We start from the raw sequence: 8415 nt of genomic DNA, 5'->3' as shown, positions 1-8415 counted from the left end.
CGCTTAGTTTTCCCAGTTTAAAACAAAATAATTATGATATTTATTTATTTATTACATTCTTTCAAATATTTCCCAAATGCTTTTTAGGGGAGAGGAGTTTTTTTTGTAACCACAAAATTTGTAAACACAATATTTTTAATAACTAATTTTAAATAACTAATAACTAGTGTCTTTGTCATGATGATGTTACCTTATATTTTAGTTTTTTTAAGATTTTAAAACAAAATAACACTTTCTCCAATAGAAAAAAATAGGAAATATACACAGAAACAGTGTAAGAAATGTCCTTGCTCTGCTTAACATCACTTGGGAAACAATTTGAAAGAATTAAAACTTCACAGGAGGGCTAATGATTCTGCATTCACAATCATCTTTAATGTTATTACATGTTCAATTAAGTGTTAAATGTCCCTAGTTAAATACTTAAGTTCTCTTTATCATCATTTGCATAAAAATGAATAGAAGTTGGTGTTTAAAATGCTTCTATTGTTTATATCCAATGCACAATGCAATGCATTTTATGTAGAGAAGCATAGAGAGGGATGTACTGTATCTTTCCAATATTCTTGGGTATTAATTCAATGCACATTTACCCTCGTTCCCACGTTTGTATACTGTCCTCACAGCCTCTCTTTCTGGCAGTGTAATGCAGAACTCAATTGATGTGCACATGCACAAAAGTTAATGGACCCACATGTAGCTGAAGATGACTGTGACAGCTTGTGCATTTTCTCAAAACACTGAAGGAAAATTCCAGACATCAGCTGTCTCATCATTTCCTGAACCCATGCATAATCCAACATAAAAATACACTTCAGCATTAACGTCATGCAGGAATGAAAATAAATGAATAACCTAATTACCATCGTGTTTTTGAAGATTACCAAATAGCTTGTAACAAATGATGAGCTTTCCACAGTAAACAGCTAACAGCAAATGCATGTTTCAGAGAGAATTGATTTTTTGTTAATTAAAACAGACCCAGTCCAAGTACTCAATACATAGACATGGAAGTTTTTTTCAACAATATTATAAGCGCACTCTTTCCTCGTAGCAATGTTTAAAATAAAAAAAACTTGGAATAATTTACCTCCAAACTCAACGTTTATCTATGCACACACTGAATGGGCAAAAAAGGGAATTCCTCCAAACTAATTAGTGGTGCTTAAAAAAGCATTTCACCTTTAGCTATAATTCTAGCATGCATGTTTAATCACAGCAGGGGAATTGCCTGCATAGTGAAAGATCTGCTCTCCTCATCTAAAGTCGTGTTAGCCAAATACAAACCTCGGGGAAAATGCATGGGCTCATTTGAAAACCTTTTAGCAGATACTGTATAAGAGAACACATAGAATATTGTGATAAATTAGCTCATTTAATAGCGCAGTGAAAGAAGATCAGTTTTAGAGTAGTGACTATCACACTTTTGGAGAGCCTCATGTGTAAACGATTAATAGAAGTGACGACCCTGAGGTCAAATAATTATTAGAAGTAGAGCTATGTGGACAGCACCGGTGATAAATCCCAATAATCAGTTTATTCAAAAACAAGAGTAATTAAAGCTGCAAGCAGCGATGAAAGGGACCTCGCACCCAGGCTCACCTCCGCCCGTTGGCCTTATTATGACAGAGAACAGTGGACATTAATAATTTAAGCATATATATATATATATATATATATATATATATATATATATATATATATATATATATATTATATATATATATATATATACCTGAAAAAATCACTAATTTATGCCAAGCTTCCTTCTGCCAGTAGGTGGCGCTATGATTGTGACAATGTTGTCATGTAAATGTCATGAGGAGAGGAATCTTTTTTCACATCAAAATGGTCTTTGGATCAAACTAACAGAACATGGATTCGATATAATAAAATTTGTAGGAGGAGTTTGTTACAGTGTAAAACATGTCATTTCCTGTTGTCAGCAGGTGGCGGTGACTGTAACTAAATATTGGCATGTAAATGTGATCAGGACTGTTATCTAACGTGAGTTGAGGCAGATCTGACATTCATGTCTGAGTTATAACAACTTCCTTTTTTCATAGCGAAACATCAAGGTTTGTGAGGCTGCCATGTACACCCGTTTTGACGAAAACTCTAGATCTTCGCAATTTAACATTGCAAAGGCCTTTAGATGAAATTACCCAATTTTGGTGTTGATCTGATAAAATCCCTAGGAGGATTTTGTTAAAATACAATGCCTGGAAATGGCAAAAACTGCACTTGTTTGGCAGAGAAAGTTAAAAATATCCGACTTCCTGTTTCGCTCTAAGCGATTTTTGTAGATTTTGGCATGTTTGACATGTGTGCCAATTTTTGTACGTGTGCATGAAAAGTAGCTTGGGGGCCACTCCGTCAAAAGTGCATAGGTGGCGCTGTCGAGTCATTTTGCCACACCCTCTTCTTGAAACCCATAACAAAGGTCAATTTTTGAGTTTGAATTGGGCCTACGCACCAGGTGCTCGGTACCTAATTACAGTACATTCGGAGCCAAAGTAAAAAGGCAATGTCAGGTTTATGATTTATACTGTAAGACTTGGTATATTTACATGACAACAATAGTTAAAGACTGAAAAGTCTGCATTTTTGGGAAGGCTCACATTCAGTAGACAACACTGTCAAAATGATCCCCGTTCACACTGATCTATGAAAACTATCTGTTGTGAATGCCAGACCAGTAGTTGGTGAGGTAAATTCTTTTTTAAATAAATAAAGCACTTCCTGTCTGTGCACAGACATTCTTCTACACACTAACACAGTCCTGTAGTCTGCCATTTTTGGCTATACTCTATCTGCACATGCCTATTTACTTAGGTCCAATCCCAATTCAACCCCTTAACCCTTCACCTTGTTTTGCACGTTCCCAATTCTCTTTAGCTTGAAGGCGTAGGGCTAAGGGGAAGGGGTAGATACCCGTTTAAACGTAGATTTTTCAGGACCACACTCGAAACCAAGGGGTAAGAAAATTTCTCAGAATACACCAGCCAAAACGGCAGGATAGATGCACCCGGAGGTAAGGAGATCCAGTAATTAGTATTTTTTTGTCACTATTACAAACTTTTACAACAAACAAGCTTATGTTTTAATATATTCATAACCGCGTTTGTGTTTTACCGTCATACAAAAAAAAAAAAAAAACGCTAAAATAAAAACTGCTAAATTTTGCAATCTATAATCCATAACGTGATATGTATCCATAATGGCCATTTTTGTAGTTTACACACACTCAAAAATGGGTGGCGCAGTGGGTAGCACTGTGGCCTTACAGCAAGGTTGCTGATTTCGGCTGGGTCAGTTGGCATTTCTGTGTGGAGTTTGTATGTTCTCCCATGTTCGTGTTGGTTTTCCCCGGGTGCTCCGGTTTCCCCCACAAGTCCAAAGACATGCGCTATTTGTGAATTGAAGACTCTAAATTGGACGTAGTGTATGAGTGTGAATGAGAGTGTATGGGTGTTTCCCAGTGATGCGTTGCAGCTGGAAGTGGTTCATTCCACTGTGGCGACCCCTGATTGATAAAGGGACTAAGCCAAAAATGAAATGAATGAATGAAACAACACAATTCTTAAGGTTTTTTGGGTATACAACCTAATTTTTTTATGTTCAATTTACTTCAATTTGTAAAAATTATTATGCTAACCTAATCAATTTGTGTTGAAGGAACAAGAAGGAATTGTCTAGAACCCTGCATTGTTTATAATGCAGAGATGGTAACAGTAACCCATTTTCAAAGATTTTTCCATTTCTGTGCCATTACACAACATTATTGGAAAAGAACTAGAGTAATTTACAGTAAATACTAGTGTTCTTGAACCATAATATTGTAAAGTGTATTGTTTACACTTTAAAGTGTACTGCGAATATGAGTATTTACAACTTTTTAATGACTACTACATCACACTGTTAATAATATAATGAACTGATAAATTGTAATAAAATACTGTAATATAGTTTAGTTTTTACTATAGTAAACCATGGTGTAGCATATATAGTTGTAAAAACCTTAATGGATTGGGTAATCATGTACTGTTGTTTATATTACTATAGCTGTTGTGTAAACTAGTATGGTTCAAAAACACTATAGTATTTACTATAAATTACTACAGTATATAGTTTTTTCATGGGTGACAATTATTATAAATCTAAGATCATTTGATTCATTCATTCATTTTCTTTTCGGCTTAGTCCCTTTATTAATAATCCCTTTATTAATCATCATCACAGCAGAATGAACCGCCAACTCATCCAGCATATGTTTTACGCAGCGGATGCCCGTCCAGCTGCAACCCAATACAAAGATCCATCCATACACACTCATTCACACACATACACCACAAACATTTTAGTTAATCTAATTCACCTATAGCACATATGTTTGAACTGTGGGGGAAACAGGAGCACCTGGAGGAAACCCACACCAACACAGGGAGAACCTACAAACTCCACACAGAAATGCCAACTGACGTAGCCCGGGCTCGAACCAGAGACCTTTATGCTGTGAGGAGACAGTGCCACTCTAAAATAATTTATTTCTTAAATAATGCGCTTTTTATAGCATTCTTGGAGTAAATTTTGCATAAAGTTTAATTATAAATGAAGACTGTTTTACACAAGAGATCACACAATGTGGTAAGTTAGCATGGTGCAGTTAGCAAGTTAGCATGTTGCCTTGCTGCTGGATTTTCTAACTACACCAGTGCTGGCAAAAAGCCTATTTCTCCCTTGATGGCCAAAACCATCTATGTATTCTAGCTGAATACATTTTCTGGAAGCAAACAGAAATCATAAATATTTCAGTATATACAGTTGATGTTTTGCCTGTGCTATTGAAGGGCTTTGTGCTCATCATTTTCTGTAGCCCCAGACTAATTTTTCATATCACATGAGTGCCCTTGAGTAAAAATGGCAACATGCAAGTCACATATTTTTGGGCATGCCATTGAGATGTAAAAAAGATTCAATATATTTTTCCAGGAAATGTATTACCAACCATGATGCAATTCCCTCTAACTCACTCTAGTTTTGTATTGCTTTCAAGTACACAGATCTAAACATTTTAAATGATATGTTGAATTCAGAAACCCATATTTCAACATGGGGAAACTAGTGACTGTTTAGTGAACTGCAGCCAGCAAATTACTGCAAGTTATTAATCACACTTGTCCATTATTTAGTAAGTATTACTACAAGTTATTATAGTGTATATTTAAGTCTATAGACTGTATCAGTGTGTCATGGTGGTGCTGTGGGTAGCACGATCTCCTCACAGCAAGAAGGTTGCTGGTTCGAGCCCTGGCTGGGTCAGTTGGCATTTCTGTGTGGAGTTTGCATGTTCTCCCTATGTTCGCGTGGGTTTCCTCCTGGTGCTTCGGTTTCCTCCACAGTCCAAAGACATGTGCTATAATAATGAATAACCTAATTAGCCGTAGTGTATGTGTGTGAATGCAAGAGTGTATGGGTGTTTTCCAGAGTTGGGTTCCCTTCTTTGCATAACACATTAACATTACAGTAAAGAACAGCTCCTTCAGCATTATTGCCATTGTAATTCTTTTATTCTACAGCAAAAATCAGTTACCTGGTTAAGAGTAAGTTCACTTAATATATATGGTGAATAACAGTAAATTGACTATTCCAGAATACCTCGCATTGCAAAGGTACAATGTGTTCTAGGGCTGCATGATATTGGAAAAATGTAGCATTGCAAGATTTGTTTATTTTGTGATATATATTGCGATATGAATATAATTTCACCAAATGAATTAATATCTCAATTTGGAAAGAATTCATTATGTTATATCAATTGGGCTGATTCTGCAGTGGGAGTGCATCTTCATAAAATCTAACAAAATATCTATACATCTCCCCGACACATTTTCATTGTGGTCTGTGCTATTTGCAGTACATTTCTGTATTTGCATGTGTTGTGCAGATTTTGATGCACGTGTTTAGTCAGAGATTGATAAATAATGTTTACTATTTGCATCCCCGTAAAATATAATAAACAATCTATACATTTTTTGGGTTCCTTCAACACATTTTCGTTGTGGTCTGTGCTATTTGCAGTGCATTTCTGTTTTTGCATGTGTTGTGAGTTTTTGTGCATAATAATCAATCAAGAAAAAGAAACAATTGAAAAAGTGTTTTTTTGTTTCCCGAGTCTAACAGTATTCAAGTACAGTAACTGAAGGATAAAAATAAAATAAATCAATAAAATGATTCGTAGTCGTAGTTAAGGTCACAAATTGTACAATTTCTTATGCCTGAATGCTTTTAATGTCATTATACAATCACAGCCATCAAAAACACATGCAAATAATGAATTATAATACAAACATAGCGTAGCATATCCTGCAATGTGACTATTGTGAAGGATCACATTGCGATATATGTGCAGCCCTAATGTATACTTCAAAACATTGGTGTATTAACACAGTTTAAAATGAATAATGCAGTAGTTTACCAAAATACCATTACGATTTTTACCATTTTTTATGGTAAAGATACCATAAAAACTGTCACATTGTTTTATGACAACCGTTTTTGATTTTACAGTAAATTTTACTGAATTGTTCAACTTGTATAGCCATCCTTTGTAAAAACATCGCAAAAAACATCCCTTACTTCAACTAAAATTAATCTATGGGCTTTCATAAAAAACCTATTAAGTCGGGAAAGGTTTGTTTGTTTTTTATAAACTGTTTTTAAAAAAATAATATTGTACAAAAAAATCCATATAGTTAGCTACTTAAATCAGAATGCGTTTATTTGCTAAGCAAAATGTTTTATGATATTAAGTCCTATTCTCAATAAATTATATAACAATAAGGAAGTTTTAAGTTTATTATATATCAGTTTTCTGCCTAATAATTCTCTTTACCTTTTGAGTTTGTTTCAGACTCCACTGGCAAATAAGCATAAACTCACAAAATTGTGATCTTAAGGTTTTTCAAACATGTTTCGCATGTAAATGCATCTTGAGTGAAGACTCTTTATGACTCAAACACCATATTTTATTTGAAAGAATAAATCTACAAATCTCGCATTGTAAAATAGCAGTACCATGGGATGAGTAAAACATGCAGCGATGAGTTCGTAAATGACAGCATATCACACAGCTTAACTTTGGAATGCAAAACATTCTTTTGAATTTGGAAGAATGTAGAGTGACTGATATAGTTGGCCCATAAAATATTAAGACTATGATGCATCAATCTCAGACTCTTCCTTCAGTGCTGGTCGTGATACAGCCAACATTTTATGACGCACAGTGGCTGCTTTAAATGATGTACAAGTTTATAGTATGAAATGACAAGGTGACGACACTACGTCTAGTTAAGCAAATGAGAACCACTGATGCATGAATAGATTATGCTAATTATGAGCGAAAACCATATGCTGCACACATTCGTGCTGTCACACACATCCGTCTTTTCTCCCATACTGAATTATCAAGCAACGCCAAGGATAAAAGAGAACAAATCTGGTGTATGATTTCTAAAATTCAATTCCCAGGAGCTGATACTGTGGCGATAACCCTCACCTCTGTCCATGAAATCATTCTTTCAGCAGCAAACTGATGAATGTGTCACACATGGGCTGGTCCTGATGAGAGTTTCTGTGTGGCTGTGCAGCTTCAGGAATACATATTAACCCTCAGTGGGCCTGCAAATGAAAAAATACAGGTTACACTTTGACTAGTTGCTTTCAGAGCTCTGGATCTCCAAGATACGTAGTAGAAAAATAATTGGTAGTGTTTGCTAAGGCAAGATAGGCATTTCATAAAAAGTTACTTCAGGACACTTCAAATTGTGTTTGGGGAGAGCTGTGCTTTTACTTTTATTGGCAATGTTTTAGTTTGTGTGCAGGTGAACTTCCTCCTGAAATAAAATCAGATTTATTTATAAAGATAGACAAGTGCTGAGAAGTTTGAGTGGTGGAAATAAACTGAATTACATGCTAAGAAATTAAACTTCACTTTATGTTTTAGAAAATAAGGTGTTTAGCCACCCTTTCAAGACCCCAAACGAGGCTTCAGAGTTAAATTCATTAGCTGAAATTCAGTTCATTTAAAATATGCAAATTCTAATATGCAAATGTATTTCCTTAAAGCAGGGGTGTCCAAACTCGGTCCTGGAGAGCCGGTGTCCTGCAAAGTTTAATTCCAACCCCAATCAGACACTCCTGGGCTAGCTAATCAAGCAGTTACTAGGCTTTCTAGAAACATCCTTGCAGGTGTGTTGAGGCAAGTTGGAGATAAAATCTGCAGGACACCAGCCCCCAGGACTGATTTGGACACCCCTTCCCTAAAGGAAGGTTCTCCTAAAACTGAATATTCTGCCATCATTTACTCACCCTTGTGACTTGTTACTCACTCATTGCTTGATACAAATCTATATT

Source organism: Danio aesculapii, chromosome 14 (genome assembly GCF_903798145.1).
Source record: "Danio aesculapii chromosome 14, fDanAes4.1, whole genome shotgun sequence".
Taxonomy (NCBI): Eukaryota; Metazoa; Chordata; class Actinopteri; order Cypriniformes; family Danionidae; genus Danio; species Danio aesculapii.
The sequence above is the reverse complement of the archived record's forward strand: the minus strand, read 5'-3'. Positions refer to the sequence as shown.